This window comes from Amblyomma americanum, chromosome 9 (assembly GCF_052857255.1).
Source record: "Amblyomma americanum isolate KBUSLIRL-KWMA chromosome 9, ASM5285725v1, whole genome shotgun sequence".
NCBI classification, from domain to species: Eukaryota; Metazoa; Arthropoda; class Arachnida; order Ixodida; family Ixodidae; genus Amblyomma; species Amblyomma americanum.
In genome coordinates, this window is record NC_135505.1 from 138,550,134 (window position 1) to 138,568,760 (window position 18,627).

Here is an 18,627-nt window from a genome sequence, read left to right on the forward strand (position 1 = left end):
CGGACTGTTTGCCATAATTTGTTCTTACTTTCGGAAGCAAGGAATTATGTTGTTCTGCGAATCTAGTATTCTTGACGTTAGACAAACAGGAAGCTTTAAAGATGGGAATAGTAGTGCTATTGTGACGGGCGCGATAAATCAACAAACTTGGTTTCAGTTGGAGTGAACAAAAGAGAGGTAAGATATTGAACCCGCGGTAAATAAGAGCACAGGGTGCGGGTGTTTGAGCTGAATGTCATTATTCTAACAGATTGGTCTCTGGACATTTCGACCACCTGAGGTTCCTTATTAACGTGCACTGACTTCGCACAGTACACGGACCTCTAGAGATTCGCCTCCATCTAAATTCTACCGCCGCGGCCGGGATCGAACCCGCGTCTTCCGGGTCAGCAGCCGAGCACCATAACCACTTCCACCTAGTAAATTAAAGTCGCTGTTTTATTTGTTTTTCACTTTTTCCTGCTTTTTTGCTCTGACTCCCATTTTGTTCATGCAACAAGGGCTCCAGTATACAGCGTAGAAAGCGAACCCCTTGAGCTCCCTAACTTTGACAAAGCCTGTACGCAATGGTGTATGCACAGCGCCTGAAATTTAAGTGTCTTACTTGTGGCATTTGGGGGGGGGGGGGGGGGGGGGGGGGGTTGTTTGTGACATATGCTCCCTATTTTTGGGCCACGGATTTTTGTGCAAACGCTTAAGATATGATAATTTTTGTGCAAGATACGATTGCAGTAGATTTTTCTGTGTTTCGAGCCTTTGACTGTGTGCTAGGAAATTACCTTTATGGAGAAACTCAGGACATTCCCAAGAACAGAGCAATATCAGAGTCCCCTTTTCACCTCAGTGTGGGCTTATGCGTGTATGTCCCACTGTTGGGAATGCTATGAAGTGCTTAAACGTATTTTAACACCTGTTAGAATGCACGTCAATCTTTTTTTTTCACGGCCATCGGTAAACCTAATCGCACTGACTCCCGTCTTTTTTAGAGCACCTGCACAGGAAAGAAGCGACACCTCTTTGACCGCACTCACTAGACTGAAGCACAAGTCATAAAAGATGGCGGAAAGTTTTCTTTCTTTTTTTGGCAGTATACACCTCCTGACGTGGTCTTCGTGTCTGCGATTTGGTTGTCCAAAATACATCCCATATGTTGCACAAATTTTCCGTATCAGGATATGTAATCCTAGCGATCGGAACTCGGCTTCGCTAAACGCTCCGTATGCTGCGGCGAATCTTCGAGGCGCATTCCAGCATTCCAGGGATTCCAGACTAACCACATACAGGGAGATATCACAGCATTACAGACTGGAAAGGACACATACCCACAGGCTCACAAAGAACTCACTAAGGAGGAAGAAGTAGCGTTACGCAAACTACAAACTAATACATACCCACACCTCAGCCTTCTGCATAGGATACATCCGAAGTGATATTCAGATAAATATCCATTTTGTGAGGAATACTCGAATATATTTCGTATGTTGTGGGTATACATGCCAAAAAAACAGGAGCTAGCGATCAACAGAAACCCCACAATTGAGCAGTGGGAGGGGATGCTGACCAGCTCACGCCTGGAGGACCAGAAAGCACTGGTGCAACGGGCGAAACAGGCGGCCATCTCCAAGGGGGCCCTGGACTATGGACTCTACTCAGTATTTTTTTTTTTGCTCATGAATAAAGTTTTATTCATTCGAGCAGCATTCAGGCGCATGCCTTATACTATTAGCACTGATGTCAACTATCTATGGCGCCCTGTCACTCGTGGTGCTTATCCGACAAATTGAGTTACGGGTTACTGGGTACGAGACAAATTTTTAAACTTCTCAATTTTGGACGAACCAACGTACCTATTTAAAAAGGTGATATTGCGTGACCCTACTGAAACGTTTGCCAACGTTACAATCGTAGCAGTTTGGGAATAACCTTAGCGTTGCAAATTAAGCGCGGAATCCTGTACCGAAGGCTAAGCTCGGCTGCGGAACAGGGTCACTTCAGCTAGGGGCCCAAATCAGCTTTGTCGACATTGACTCGGAAATGACTGGCCGCATGTTTACACGGCCAAGCTGGGAAAAACCAAGATAACGTCTACCGATAAGGGCATGGACTTATCTCCGAGGCGCACTCTGCATTGATGATGTTGGCGCCATGCATGCTAGATGTGCGCCCCTGCAAGCAAACGCGCCAGTCACTATGCCTATTTTACCGCACTGCGCTGGTAATGGGCAACACCTGTGGGAGGCTGATAAAGGCGAAACATTTAATGGCTTTTAGTATGGTTGCTTGCGTTTCTTTGAAGTTTTCGTAAAGACGAAGCGCCCTTGAAGGAATGGAAGCAAAGACAGGAGAAATCGGTGCTGTTATTGCGAAGGCACTCATACGCACACCAACACCGACCAAGAATCTTTTCGGAGTACTAACACCTCTTTTTGGGTTAGTTGGCGCATAATTCAATTGGTGAAAAAATAGCGCCAAACAATGCAAACCAAAAGAAAGAACGAAGACGAGACACAGGCGCAATCTAACATAACTTTTCTTGACCTGTACAAAGTTCTTATTATTTTTCAGCAGCGCAAGGGACAAATACGAGACAAGTGCACAGACACGGCGCCGTGTCTGTGCACTTGTCTCGTCCTTTGTCCCCTGTGCTGCTGAAAAGCAATGTCGCACCAACTTGTCCAAGCTTCTGCAGTATCAAAGTTCTTATTGACTGCCACATATGCTTTCTGTGATTGTACATTTCCTCAGGTATAACAACAAATACAGTCTCTTTGTCTGCTTGAAAAAGCTTAAGGCTGTTCTGCCTAAGGAAGGTAACGACACCATGAAGCGTTCTTTCGCTCTGCACACCTCTGCACACAGTCCACGCCCTCTAGAAGGCAGCGGTCCTGGTTCTCTCCATCTATTACTTTAAGGGCCATTTTCCTGTTTGCAGCGATGAGCTCGTGTGCCGGAGCACCAGGCTCCAAACTGTATTTTGGTCCTTTTTGAAGAAACCGCATGACGTTGTCAGGCACAGATACGTCCTCCAGGACTGTTACATTTCTCTTTTGTCCGGTGTAGTCTTCCCCCCCCCCCCCCCCCCCCCCCCCCGAAAGCACAATAGCAGTTGGTTCGCATCGCCTAACCGCTGCACCACTGCGCCAGGAGGGGTATGAGGACTCCCAGGGATCTATGAATGTAGGGAATTGTCAATTCCGCATATATTGGCATTAACCGGTTAACGCTATCGAGTCACGCCCTTAATTAAGGCGGAGCTTGAGTGTCCTCTCCAGCTTTAGTGCGCTGGAACTAAGGCCTCTGTCTCGCCGATTTCACTGATCTTTGTCTGAATCCTGCTTGCCCTTGAAAACCGAGCCTGGAATCGAAGCCGAAACCGAAGTGAAAATCGAAATGCTAGCACAGCTAATTTCGATATGGCCTCAGCACGCTAAATCATTCGCCTTTTTTTTTTTCGAACAAAAAAAAGGTTCAGTTTGTCATACCGCCATGATTGCCTCTGACTAACGAACTAACTGGCCCTTAAGCCTTCTTGCTGTCTGCTACGACTAACCTTATTACAACTGGCTAAAATAAGAAAAAATTACGAAATGAAATTCGCAGGACTTGTGTTGATAGTCTATTTGAAGTCAACACAAGAACGTAGTCCATTTCCTTGCAACATACTTTGCAGAACCTACTCATGTCGTGCATGTGCAACGAACTCTTTATTATTTCATGTTTTTAAACCATCACAGACATGCATGTTTACCACCGCAGTCCAAGGTAATTAAGCCAGCTGTTAGCCAAGAGCGAACAACGCAAAACTCGCACCCGCCGCGGTGGATCAGTGGTTAGGGCGCTCGGCTACTGAGCTGGAGAACCCGGGTTCGAACCCGACCGCGGCGGCCGCGTTTCCATGGAGGCGGAAGGCAAAGGCGCCCGTTTACTGTGCGATGTTAGTGGACGTTAAGGAACCCCAGGTGGTCGAAATTATTCCGGAGCCCTCCACTACGGCACCTCTTCCTTTCTTCTTTCACTCCCTCCTTTATCCCTTCCCTTACGGTGCGGTTCAGGTGTCCGCCCAGATGTGAGACATATACGGCGCCATTTCGTTCCCCCCCCCCCAAAAAAAAACAATTTTCAATTTTCAAAACTCGCATACGGATCTGTCTGCAAGGTCACTGACCGGCATCTTGCCCAAAAGAAAACAAAAAAATGAAACGAACCATTCTACTGAGGGCGCCTCTATGTAAAAGAAAAAGAACACGGAAAAACCATTCAAAGGTTGTCGCTACAACCTCCTCCACTCGTGACGTGCTCGGAGCGCGCAAAATCCACGTCACCCCCCTCACCCTCGACCTCAGCCTCTGCGTGCGACCGAGACAAGACGTCCATTTGCCGAGTCGCAAGCCCAGTCTGATGCTCTTCGCGAAGCGCCTTAATCCATTTCGTAGTCCCCTCACACTTCGCTCCGCGCTTCGGCGGTGAATCGTAAGCGACTCGGACTGCGCCGATGACGTCATGCACTCGCCTCCCCCCCCTTCCCCTCTTCTTTTCCTCCCACACCGCAAGCCTCCGTGCTCTGCTCAACCCTTTTACGTCTCTATGAACAACACGCGTCTACGCACGGGCGAGGAATGCGATTCCGTGCGCAGAGTACGAATGAGGAGTGGGCGGCAACGTTGGAGTAGAATATAGTTCTGTGCAGTAGTGTACACAAGCTGAGTACCAGAACCGTCGGTCTTTCTTTTGCGTCACATGGATCACTTTTTTTTTAAGGTGACGTAAAAACTGAGGAAAGAATTGTGTACAAGTAATGTGCATTGAGCGATGCGCCGCACATTTGTGCTGCCTTTATAAGCTGGAAGAAAAAATCAAATGCAGGAAAATAGGCTGCAAAAAGGGACAAGGTTTGCTTGCGTAGAAGAAGTATTGGAGGCGAAGTAGGTTCTGCTGTGCAAACAGGAGCTATGTTTTTTAATCCTGTTCTTTTAAATTCGAATTCTTTTTTTTCCAGTCTTGTAGCTCAAGAAAAAAGAATAAAACCTTATTTAACGGCATTGCGAGAACCTACGTGTCCAGGGTCTCTGTCCCGTTATTTTGATTCTTGGCTTGGATGCGGACCTTCTTTAGTCTAACTAAACTGATGTGGAGTGCTGAAGTTGTCGCTACAGTCAGTTACACAAGTCAGAATAATAATAATAATTGGTTTTAAGGGGAAAGGAAATGGCGCAGTATCTGTCTCATATCTCGTTGGACACCTGAACCGCGCCGTAAGGGAAAGGTAAAGGAGGGAATGAAAGAAGAAAGGAAGAGATAGGTGCCGTAGTGGAGGGCTCCGGAATAATTTCGACCACCTGGGGATCTTTAACGTGCACTGACATCGCACAGCACACGGGCGCCTTAGCGTTTTTCCTCCATAAAAACGCAGCCGCCGCGGTCGGGTTCGAACCCGGGAACTCCGGATCAGTAGTCGAGCGCCCTAACCACTGAGCCACCGCGGCGGGGCACAAGTCAGAAGGCAAGGTTAGATTTTCTGTGTCTTGTTTTGGCAATTAAATTTTTCGAGCCTCGGCAAGCCTTTTTAAAGCACGCATGCGCCTATGTAATACCGCCCCTTCTGAGACTAGATATTCAGTTTTTAAATACAAAAATTTTTGTGCAACAAATATTGTCCCACGCAGTGGAAGTGTTCATCTCGACAAAAGAAAATACTCGCAAGAAACTATAAAGGCGTAAGAACTGTGGCTCCCAACGCAGTGATGTCTTACATAAGAAAAAATCTCGTACAATTATGACCCAAGTTACGGAATAATTAGGACACGTTGCCATCGATTGGCCTTGCCAAATGTCCTGTTAAACCAAAATGCTGAAGCACAGGATACTCAGTGAGCAAATATGGACTCTGTACCGAGAGAGGACCGATCTCACATGATGAGGGACTGGATTTGTTTCAAACGTAACAGATTGCATGAAATTGGAATTTTGCCTTCAAAGATTGGTCAATTCAAGTGAAACGAGTCCTGGTGCGGGATTTCTATTATTTTTAACTCTCATCTATTGCTTCAAACGACGTCTCCAGTATCACCCAAAGCTCATTAATCCCAACGAATACGAATCTCTTAATCAATGCCCACCCGCCGCGGTGGCTCAGTAGTTAGGGCGCTAGGCTACTGATGCGGAGTTCCCGGGTTCGAACCCCACCGCGGCGGCTGCGTTTTTATGGAGGCAAAACGCTTAGGCGCCCGTGTGCTGTGCGATGTCAGTGCACGTTAAAGATGCCCAGGTGGTCGAAATTATTCCGGAGCCCTCCACTACGGCACCTCTTTCTTCCTTTTTTCTTTCACTCCCTCCTTTATCCCTTCCCTTACGGCGCGGTTCAGGTGTCCAAAGATATATGAGACAGATACTGCGCCATTTCCTTTCCCCAAAACCCAATTATTATATTATTAATCAATGCCCGTTGATGACCTGTGGGCAGTTTCGCGTAGTTACCAGACCGAGGCGCCACCTATGATTCACGCAGCCAGCCACCGGTGGCGTTCTGCAACCTTTCTTCATCCACCATAGCCTTGTTTTGAGCAGCACGAGTAGTTCAACTCTGTGCCACAAGTGGCCTTCCATGCAGCCTCCTGACCTCCGAATTTTGGACAAATCTCAGCTACGCGTTTTTATCAAAGAATTGTTGTTTATAGCCGGGATTCTCTACGCCGATAACGATGGAATGCAACGCGTGTCGTCGGTGTGTAGTCGTTGCTTTGCGTGCTGTCGTATTGATATGAAAGGAAACGGGCTTCCTGCACAAAATTGCGAATTATCTGGAATTTTCCGGTTATTTCTAGACTAAATGGGAGAATGAATTTAAGGTGTTAGACGCCAAGAGGAAAACTAGTTAGGCAACAGAAAGAAGTGTGCCTGTCACACATATTTATGACGTAATCAATAAATGAATGCTCAAACTTCGTTCCCCTTTATATTACTCATGGCTGTACATATTTGTCGTTTCGCGTAATCAGTCTAGTGTGGTTTCCTTCATAATGCACGATGTAGAGGAATTGGAGGAAAATAATCGTTAAATATATATTAAATATAGTTTTCGTCGACGTCATAGTGGACGCCATCTTGGGACCAGAAACTGCAGCGACAGTCTGGACGTTTTCTAATCCCTAATCGCTACTCTCGTACGGTGCGGAAGCTAGCGCTGGTGATGTCGCATGAAAAATATCTATGGACCTCCTTCACCCCGCGACGTCACGAAAATGCGATGGCGCTGATGCTAGCAGCGACTTTCGCATGGTAGGCAAAACAGGTTCCGCTTGCCCGTGCCGACCGCAGCTGCCGCAGCTACCGGCGGCTGCTTCAAGCCTGTGCACTGCAGAAGCAGCATGTACTGACCAGCTGTGTCACTGCTGGATCCGCGTAGTAGCATAAAAAATATTAAATTAGCCTCGATAGGTTTCTCGCGCATAAATGCCGCATTCGGAAACTGGCTAACAGGCATTGGGCCACGGTAGTAAAGCGCGAAGTCTGGGAGTCGATAGGCACTGCCACTCAATGCACTTAATGCATGCAAGTTACTGCGTTCATTCACCTGAACTTCAGGATAGTAGGCTGATAATTGCTCAAGGAAAAAAAGACATATGTAGCTGCACACGTAATTATCACCTTGAGCCGGAGTGCACGGGGCGCCGACAGGTTCACTCGTCCCCAAGGAATGCGTTTTTTTGTTAATAGCACACCATGTTTAAATGGCGCGTTTTGTGACATTTAATAGTTACTTGAAACTGTTTCTTGATATGACGACGTAATTATTTCATTCGAGTAGAAAGAAGTCTGGTAAGTTGTGTCAATCTTGCGCGGTCGCGTTGGTGTGCTTAGAATAGCGTACCTTAAGTGTGCTAAACGCCATATGCTTTTTCCTTGCATCATGCATGTGTCATGTTTCATGAGGTAATACATGATCGCGAAGCTTGTTTGGAAAGAAGCAGCCGCAGGCGTGCTACTAACAGACACGTGGCGAGATTGAGAGGGGACGCGGCATGAAAAGTGTTTTCGTTATTCATGCATGCGATATGTAACTAAACTTGGTGCAAATATGAAATTCCTACGCTAGTTTCAGTCATTCCTTTTATTTATAGCTATACCTGGCGCAGTTCTGGGTAATTATAATTAACACCGTCGTCAAGTCCCCCCAAGCTAGGTCTCAAATAATTGAGTAGATAGTGCGCAGTTTTTTTTTATGCCAGCATGTGCATAAAGCCCTGTTCTGTATGATGACGCGATTAGTTGTTTTTCTATATGATCAGTACTTATGCATGGATAGTTACATGAAAACGTTTCTTACAAGAAATAACTAACACAATACTGCACGTGTAGGGAAAAAATCGAGAGATTTATTACGCTCCTCAACGTCTCAGGAATAGTTTGCGACAAATGGAATCATTTGATTTTCATGCGAATTACGAAGGTGAGTGATCCAGTCGCAGAAAATGTGAGAGGTCAGAAAACGAACCTTAAAGTTTATTCCCTCGTTTATGGCATCTTCGCTTTCGCTTTGGTCAAAGAAATGCGGCACTGAAATCAAAGAAATTACCTCACAATTTTTGACGACCACACTTCTAAAAAGCGTAATCTATAAATTTGTACTCAATATTTTGCTATAATTTTTCGTCACGAAACTAGACTTCAGGTCTAGGAAAGGAAATAATTCTAGAAATCAAAAATTTTCACCAAATCGACCAGCTTAACAAGAGGACAAGTCGGCCTGGCTGGTGCGTGGTCATGCGGCTAAAAACAGCGCTAAGCGAGACAGGAGATCGGGGACACGACTCTGTCCCCACTTTTCGCGCAGCGCGACACGTACGTATGTCAGCAGACGATGAGCGCATGTCTGCTCCGGCGAAACAACGCCAGCACTTCCCCTCACTACTGTCCCGAAGTAAAATCATTCCGGCTAGTGCAGAGTGTCAAAACTTGTTTTATTCAATGCCTAGCGCGTAAATAAACGGCAGGAACGCTTTCTACATGTTTACTACTAACCATATATACAATACACAGTGGCAAACTATTTCTCTTTATAGGCCGCACGTGGACAACGCGAGCTCGTGTACTTCGACAAATTACTAAGTTGGAAGCATCGACCATTGCTGTGATTCGCAGAAACTGGAAACGCGCCTACAAGCCTTGAAAACCCGCGCACAACACCTATCCGCGACGCCACTCCCCGACCTTTTGCCTACCACGAGCTCGCTAGTGACTGCAGCGCCACCTCGTTTGTTTACAAACATGCAGGAGGTCCATAGCAGCCCATGGCACCTCGACACAAGAACTTGTCCCCGTGAAGATGCCTATGCAACTCAAGATTCCACAAATGGCCTTCAAGCAGGCATCTGCTCTTTAAGGAACTCGGGGCCTTTACTGGTAGGTTTTGTCCAAAACATGCACGCACGCACAAAAAGATGGCAGCCTTATAGGGGCAGTCGCTAAATGGCTGTGCGCAGCAAGGCGAGGTAACTCGCGGATGGTGCATGAGTCAGCGAGTCAGCTATTTTGACTACGTCGAGCGATTTCCCGGCGTGCCGCGGTGGTTTTTTGTTTTTTTTTTGTGCAAGACCATGAGTCTGTACACCCAGGCCACAGCTGCTATGCATGAGTCGTATGCGCATAGCCTTAACGAGCGCTTTTTCACAAGTTCTTAGTTGCCAACCCGGACGTACAAGTTTAGAACATGACACTATAACCCGACAAGCTTCAACAAGCCCCGCGTGTTTTTGGGTTGTAACATTTCAAATAATCGATGTATTAAATGCGATATTTGAAATAACCGGTAGAATTTAAAGTTGTTCCCCTGATATGAGAGTTTGGAAGCTCCTCTGTCAGGCGACAGGTGGCGACCCCGTCGGCGAAGCCTGAAAAATGGCGGACTTCATTACCTCCCAGTTAAATGAGAGTGATATAACGTCTGATCAGTCCGATTCCAAAAAACATGCATCCAGATATACATAAGGCGAGAAGAAAGGCAAGATCTGAATTCCATGAAAGAAGCTTCGCCGGGGCAAAAGACGTATTATATGTTGACGCAACAACATACAGACACCGATATGGCTCGGTAGCCAGCGTGGTGGATCACCAGCTCAGGGAAATCAACTGCGCTTTGATAAAAACCAACAACATACTCGAGGCTGAGGAAGCAGCAATTGCACTCGCCATCACCCAGCAGAGTGACGAGCCCCATGCACACATCATTACAGACTCGCAAGAGGCGTGCAGAAGATACAGCAGTGGACGCATATCCACTGCAGCCATTCACATACTCAAGGCGAGGACAATCACTTTTACGAGATGCTTCATCACGTGGACACCAGGCCATGAGGCTGTCAAAGGGAACCAATGTGCGGACGCCAATGCCCGAGCATACGCCAACCGGGAGGCGCGCACCGAAGGGGAACTGGACGCAGTCACTAGACGGTATGGAGCCATCTTAGAACACCAACGAGCCCTCCGGAGGACCTACCCGCCTCCCCACAAAGACCTTAGTAAACAGCAGTCGGTCGCCTGGAGACAACTACAGACTAATACATACCCCAATCTGAGTTTACTCAGCAAAATCTATACATCCACTTATGAAAACAAATGCCCGCTATGCGGTGAACACGCAACGCTTTACCACGTTACATGGGCCTGTCAGAAAATGCAGGCAGCGCCGATAAACAACACACCTACACCGGAGCAGTGGGAGGCTGCGCTGTCCAGCTCGAAGCCTGAAGAGCAACTCAAGCTGATCGACAGGGCTCGCAAGACTGCAAAGGCCGCTGGGGCCCTGGACTGAGGGCTCCACCTACGCTGCGAGAAATAACCCTTATACAATAAAGTTTCTCATTCATTCATTCATAACGTCTGAAGGTAATGCGCTTAGTTCTCTCAGATGTCACCAATGCAGTGCACCGTTAGTGTTGTCGTCATCCGCCTTCGTTTTTCAATGTGTAACGGGACCGAAAATACACTGCCGCTCATAAGTACTGTATACTGTACAAGCTGCTGCTTCCTGGGATAAACGGCATTCAGTATTTCCGTTCGAATTTAACATCTCGCTATTCCATAATTTCGGGACCGCAGAGGCGGCTTAGTCGTTTGAGCATCCGCCTCGCATGCGGGAGGTGCGGGGTTCGATCCCCAGTGCCGCCTTGCCCTCACCGGTGATACAATGGGTACAAGCTTTCCCCTGGCCTGGTGCTGGGCTTCTTTAGGGTGAAATGCTTGGTAAACGTGTCTTTGACCCCACCTTCACTAGAAGAAAAAGCCTTGTGTCATGACACTCTTTGACCATAGATGTCCTTGCGTCATAAAAATTTATGATCATCGTGATTCCATAATTTAGCTGCAGTCCAGACTGAGAAACGCATTGAACACCCGTCGTGCGTATATATGCAGAATTTATCCTGCTCGATGGCCGTCTCATTAAGGGAAAAAAAGCGTTGGAGGAAGCGAGCAGATTCGACCTCGAGGCGCGCATTTTCATGCGTACCTTTCGCTGCGCCTATATGGCGTGCTTGCGTCAATTTTCCTCGTTGGGCATAACGATAGGCAAAACGACACAACCTGCTTTGTTCTTGCATTTGCAATGCCTATCTCTATTTCTCTCTCATTGTGTGGCGGGAAATACGCAAAGCAAATACGTAAATATGCGGAGCCAAGCTTTACACACTCGTTAATCTCCGAATGATTACGCTCGTACCCACGTGACAAGAAGAAGCGCCACCTTTGTAGTAGTAGTAAGTGTCCAGAGGTAACTGAAGGAGGGGGGGGGTCAAGGGCCGGCCACATATTCGGAAGCGTCCACCAAATGTGCATGTCTAAACGGGCGTGGCTTAATGTAGGTGCTTTCTCTTGCTGTAGACAACGCGCAAAGATGTTACGGATCACTAACGCATTACCCCGTCGGATGTTCTGAAGGTCAAAGGTCAGCGCAAAGGTCACCCAATGTCAAAGGTCATCTAAAGGTCATGGGTCAAGTTCTGGGGTCAAGGGTTCGACTGTACCACATACGGTCATACACGGCTAACGTGGTTGGGCTGAAGGTCGTTCAAGGTCATTCTCCGGCCTACGCGACGACTGCTTAACCTAGCTTAGCGAAGCTTTTCGCTTCGAAAACGATGCACGTCACCACCGTTCCGAATCACCGTAATTGCGTAGGTGCTTTCTCTTGCTGTAGACAACGCGCAAAGATGTTACGGATCACTAACGCATTACCCCGTCGGATGTTCTGAAGGTCAAAGGTCAGCCCAAAGGTCACCCAATGTCAAAGGTCAACTAAAGGTCATGGGTCAAGTTCTGGGGTCAAGGGTTCGACTGTACCACATACGGTCATACACGGCTAACGTGGTTGGGCTGAAGGTCGTACAAGGTCATTCTCCGGCCTACGCGACGACTGCTTTACCTAGCTTAGCGAAGCTTTTCGCTTCGAAAACGACGCAGGTCACCACCGTTCCGAATCACCGTAATAGCGTAGAAGCTCCGACATCTTCGGGGCTAAGATCTAGGGGCTCTCGCCGACTTTGGCGAGAACTCCTTGCCACAGGGGTATCTGCAGGTAAAGGCGTCGTCGTTACTTAGGTGTACCTAGGAGACGCGCGTGTCTTCTTTCAGTATTTACTCTCGATCGCATCTCTTTTAACCCTCCTGTATCCGCACATGGCAGTGATACAGCTCGATCTAGTAGACAGGCCCGTGCACTATCCTTTGCATGGAAAAATGCAAGCCCGCTGACGGAAGATCGGTGGATATATTTTAATCGTTATAGCGAACTCTTACAATGTATAAAAAAGTTTCATTCATAAACTCTTCCCCGTTCAAAAATGCTTTGTCTGGAATTTTTGAGTATGGGAAGAACAAAGGGATTCATGCACATACTATTTATTGCTGGTGTTTTTTCTTAATGCGAAAGCATTGTGTGGTTATGTCGCGTAAGCAAAAAGTGTCCGCGAATTTTGTCCGCACAATTATGTCGTTCTCTTCAGATAAATGTGCAAAAGCTTGATTGTGTTAGGTGCGTGAGTAGATCTTGAAATTGCAAAAAGTTTGGTTGATGCATTGTAATTAGTTAACTAATTAAATTTAATTAATGAAAATAAATGCTGCGTCTGAAGCAGGTTTTGTGTGACCGATTCGATCAAGGACGATGCAAATGCGTGAGAAGGCTTACTAAGTATACGAAATAAAAAACAAAGATAAAAAATAAAAATAAAACGAGAATTAATAATAAAAACAAAAATAAAAATATAAACTAAATAAAAGTAAAATCATAACAAAAATTCAGTAAAGTTTAAAACAATGAAAAATAAGGGGGAGTGAGAGAGGAAAGTAAAAGGCTTTCGAATTTTCCCTCTTAAGCAGACGTAAGTGCCATCCTGTAATTTTTTTTCTGTAGACTGAAATGCTAGAGGAAGCGACAGATAAAAGGGGAATGTGATAACTAAAACCATAAACAATGACCAAAACGCTGAGGAGAAAACACTTTATTTTTTCATCGTGCGCCAGTTCTTCTGTGCTGCACGTCCACTTTAATCTTCGTGGCGCCATTGCTTTCAAGCCATGCGGCTTTCAAACAGTGCGGACCCCCTCAAAAGCAGTAGAAAAAAAAGCACGCTGTCCTATTTACGGGCGAAAGCGTTTGGGTGGAAATGACCGGGCACACGCCCTAAACATAAGCTGCCACTTTATTTGTCCATCTACGTCGCCAGCGTTTCTTTCTTCCAGGGGGGGGGGGGGGGGGGGGGGGGGGGGTTAATGGCCGGAAAGACTGTTGCACTAACCCTCTTTATACGGCTCTTTCACGGTACGGTGGCAGGGAATGCTTCCACGGGAAGAGGCGCAAAATTAACTACTCACTCAAGCGCCGAAATCTGTTTAAAGGGAACATTTTTGTGCTACAGAGCCGGTCTGATCATAAAAATGCAGGCGGGGAATACCGTCGATAAGCTTCATTTCCATGGCAATAGCGGCCCGCCGTGGTGCCGGTGATAATGACAGGATCTAAAAATATCCTTCCCGCCAAAATAGTATTTTGCCGTATTTTAGAACCTTACTTTTAAAAATTACTGATCGGCTTCCCTGAAACCCCTAGCTTGTACATATATAGCCGGTGTTGAACCTAATACTTTACGCAATGTTCTAAAAATAGGCTTTTTGTTTCGGAAGAGCGCTTTTTTAGGCATATCATTGTCAGCGACGTACTACATCAGAATACAGCTAAGATGTGCTAACTAGCAGGTTGGTTAACCAGTACTGAATAGTTAACTTTTTAACTATTACTCTTAGGCTCCTTAATTATTCTGAGGCTGTCGCCCACGATAAAAGAATATCCATACCAGTTTTGGGGAATTTGAAAAACCGGTTACCATCTGCATTGTGGGCCAACAAATTTTGCCTATACATCGCTCCAAAATACGTGCGCTTTCGAGAAGCTTGCAGGCAAAGCAGCCCCTCCAGAGCATGTAACATCGTCGTAGTGGCCAAAATGTTTTGGGCCACTGCCCGGAGGGTAACTGCGTTCTTAAAATTCTAAGAACTGATATGGGTGTTAGTTACGGTTGGCTACACACTGTAATAGTTAAAATTTAACTATTCAGTATTAGTTAACCAGCCTGCTAGTCTGCATGTCTTAGCTGTATAATGATGTAATATACCGCTGTCAATGCTATGCCAAAAAAAAATTCTCTAAGTCAAAAAGCATATATTTTTAAACAAATGTATAAAATCTTAGGTGAAACACCTTACCACACTATATATATACACAGGAAAAATCACGTTTCGAGCATTATTTCCCATAGCTTGTTTTAGTTATATTCGACCTTATATTAGCACGCAAAATGTCGTCCTCAAGCTTCGACCCGATCCTGAATATCCAGATCATATGATTCAATGTTTTTCAAATACCTTACAATTTTAATTTCATGTCGCAGATTTTAATGTTGTTTTTATTTTTCGGTGGATGTAGCGTTGTGGAGGCGATTGCAGGCTTCGCTTTTCTAGTCCCTCGTAAGTAGTTCTGTTCAGTAGTACGTTTCACAGTGGCCCTATGGTGTTTATTTATTGGTAGTCTGTATCTATAGTGGCGGTGTGTAAAAGGTGACTGCGGTTTTTCTTCCCGGGAATTTAAGGTGTGAAGTTGAGAAAAGGGAACTCTGACAGGGTTAAGAACCGAGATTTTCTCGTTTTTTTTCTCTCAAAACCACTTTTTCAAGCTGTTAGTAGGAAAAGGGGGCAAATTTTAGGAATTTTCAGTCGAATTTTCTGCTACAGCATGAAACACTACTGCAGGGCGAAAGTTATTTTATTTCATTAACTTACCTGGTTTATCACATGTGACACAGCTTGCAAACAAAGTAAATGATTTTCATTGACACGCACAACTACATGTATTGTTAACGTAATTACTGGGAAGGCTTTTTTCAGCACATCTATAAGATGTCAAGACGTCAGCAGCCAAATATACAGAAATTACGCGGAAAGGTAAATTCATGTCAGAGCTTATCCTTAGGGAAAAACTGCAATTTCTATGCTCGTACTGTTGCACGCATTCTTATTGAACTTCGAGATTCAGAAGTCTTTCAATTTATCTAAATTTAATTATGCGCTATTAATTATCGTTATCTTTAGAAATATATGCCTCTATATTTTGCAATTAAAAGACAATTAGTAATGAAATCCCCCAAGTTCATGACTTTTGTCCGACGTTCCCAATGCCTGGGAACCACCGCCGCGGTGGCTAAGTGATTACGGCACTCGGCTACTGACCCGAAGGACGCGGGTTCGATCCCGGCCGCGGCGGTCGAATTTCGATGGGGCGAAATTCTACAGGCCCGTGTACTGTGCGATGTCAGTGCACGTAAAGGAACCCCATGTGGTCGATATTTCCGGAGCCCTTCACTACGGCGTCCCTCATAGCCTAAGCCGCTTCGGGACGTTAAACCCTATAAAACCAAACCAAACCAATGCCTGAGAATTGCTAGGTTCGTATTAATATTTCCGGGTCCACATGAAAACGTAAGCTTGACATCAATAATGCATTGATTTTTCTACCACACACTTTACGCTAGCGGCAGTTCTAGAGCCTTGCGCTGCAGCTTGATTAATTAATGCAGCTGCGTACTAATTGCGCTCGGTTTTGCGGTTCAGACGACCGAACCTCAAATAGACGTCGTCTGCAAGTTCGAAATAGACGCGCCCAAGAACCTTCCGGCGGAGGAATGGTGTGATGGAAGTGACGAGAGAGGCGGGCACGGAAACTTCCGCGACAGCCGTCTTACGTCACGGGCGGCAGCCCTGAGCCGGGCGCTGACGTCATCACGTCACGTGACTGCAGGAGAGACCGACCCCGGGGGCTCAAGTTCATTGCGCGGATGCACCCCACCCCCACCCCGGAGATCTGCTTCCTGCGTAGACGCGCAATGCGGTGTTTTGTCCACTGGCGCGCCTTATCGTTTCTTCGTCTGTTTTTTTACCCCCCACCCTCTCCCTCTCTCTCGTCTTTTTTTTCCCTTTTTCCCAGCCTGCAGACGAAGGTACCATTCAGAAAGGGAAGTTTACCCTCAACGTCCTTTCCCGGGCTGAGCAATCGATACAGTGGGCCTTCCTTTGCTCTATCGACGAGCTCAGTGAACATTTTCTCCCTCTCCACTGAGGTTCTTCAGGGAAGCAGACGACGCTAAATTGCGCACTTGAGGGCGGCTTACAGCTCTCTTTGTATCGGTTTTGCTTGCTCGGAAAATGAACCTCCGAAGAACACCTGCACGAAAGCGTTGTAAAGGCTACTTCGTGGTGCCTTGCGGCTACTGTCCACATCTGCTGATGTGTTTGCGCGTCTTGCCGTGTTTCTGACACTTTCGACGTCTGCTGCAAGTAGACGTTGCAGTATGTGTGGATTTACAATTTGCAGACGATTGCGCAGTGTAGGTGTTGCAGTCCGGATATTACGTAGCTTCCGGTTCCTCGCTGCGGTATATCTCCCCGCGTCAGACCACAATTTTGTAATCGCTGATGCATTCGCTCCTTTTTCAAGTCTTCGCTTTTCACATTCGAATGAGAGCAGGCTCAGAGATTTTGCAGTCGTAGAATGCAGAGATGACGTCAGGACCAAAAACACCGGAACGCTTGTGTTACCTTTCTTCAGTCTTTTTCTAATGGACTGAACAATTTGACCGTACCACAACCCGATATAGCAATGACACGCACTTTATTCGAACATATGCAAAGACTAGAGGCATATTCACTCTGTTAATGCAACCAGATCTGACGTCACACCCCAAGCCAACCCTGCCGGCTTTGTCGCGAACATGCATATGCGTTACCCAGCAACATATGGCCGCGATGCTGAAAATGTTTATTAATAAATGTCAGCCTCTGGCCGAGGAACACGCCAAATGTGCTTTGGCATGGCAGCCGATGGCTAAGCGATGCCGCGACGTCATCGACCGCAAGCCCGAGGCCTGCAGCTCTGCTGCAGTAATTGATTTCACGTGCATCGCTCTTGACGTTTGATCACCGAAAGAAGATGCGATACAACACCGACACCTTGCAGGTTACTCAAAGAGATCAATTACAAATAATTAGAGCATGCTAGAGAACTTGATCAATCATTCTTTAATGAGGTAACCGCCTGGCTTGTAGTGCTACCTGAAAAGCAGTGCTTTGCAGGAATTATAGGATATTTATATAAAAAAAGACGTGTTTGAATAATATAACACGCTCTGTTTATACACGCTTGCGCGCGTATACGGGAGAAGTTCACAACGCCCACCAGCCATTCGCGTTGTTTTTCTGCTTCTAGCAGACGACGGCGGCGCGTTTGCAGAGGAAACGGGAGAAGTCGGTGCGAGGACCTTGAAACACGAAATGAACAACCACGAGCAAGACGAAAAGAGATAAAAAAAAAAAAGAAAGAAAGACGGCTAGTTCAGAATCGCTGCTTCGTCGCGAGCAAGTGAACACACAAATCGAAGGTAAGTGGGCGAGGGGAGTTGTTTGGAGACGTGTCCCATAGCCGGCGCCAGGAGTAATGCACCCCGCATACGCGGCGCAAGCGCCGCAGTACGGTGAATCACTGCGGCAGGCGAGAAGCGCGCCAGTGCGGTCGTCTGCTACCATTGGACGTGCAGACGGCCGCTCTGCGTCTCGTCGTCTGCTAGCGTATGTACTACTGCTGCATACCGCATTCCAGGTGGAGGCGGCCTTTGCTGCTTACTCGGTTATCCGTCGCTTATATTTGATTTTTCTTTTTTATTTATTCGAATGCCTTGGAAGCGTCTCTGGAGAGAGTCAGGCCGTGTATAAGGCCTCGTAGTTCAATTCCCTCGCGAGGATCCCGCAATTAGCGGCGTTGGTCGTGAAGCCGTCGATTACTCTTGACAGTGTGTACTACTACGTCCTAGCTAGCCGTGATGGCGCGTCGTAGAAGGATGCGTAATTGCATATCGATTCTTTCCCTTTTACTTCTTTTTTAACTTGGGGACCTACCTATGCGGGGAACACCGAAGATCTTCTTGATATTCGAATCCGCAAAGAAAACACAGCTCACCCTTGCATCGATCCGTTGTTTCTTTGGTTTATCTGTTATTTTATTGGGGATCCTCAGCGCTAAAGCACGGTAGC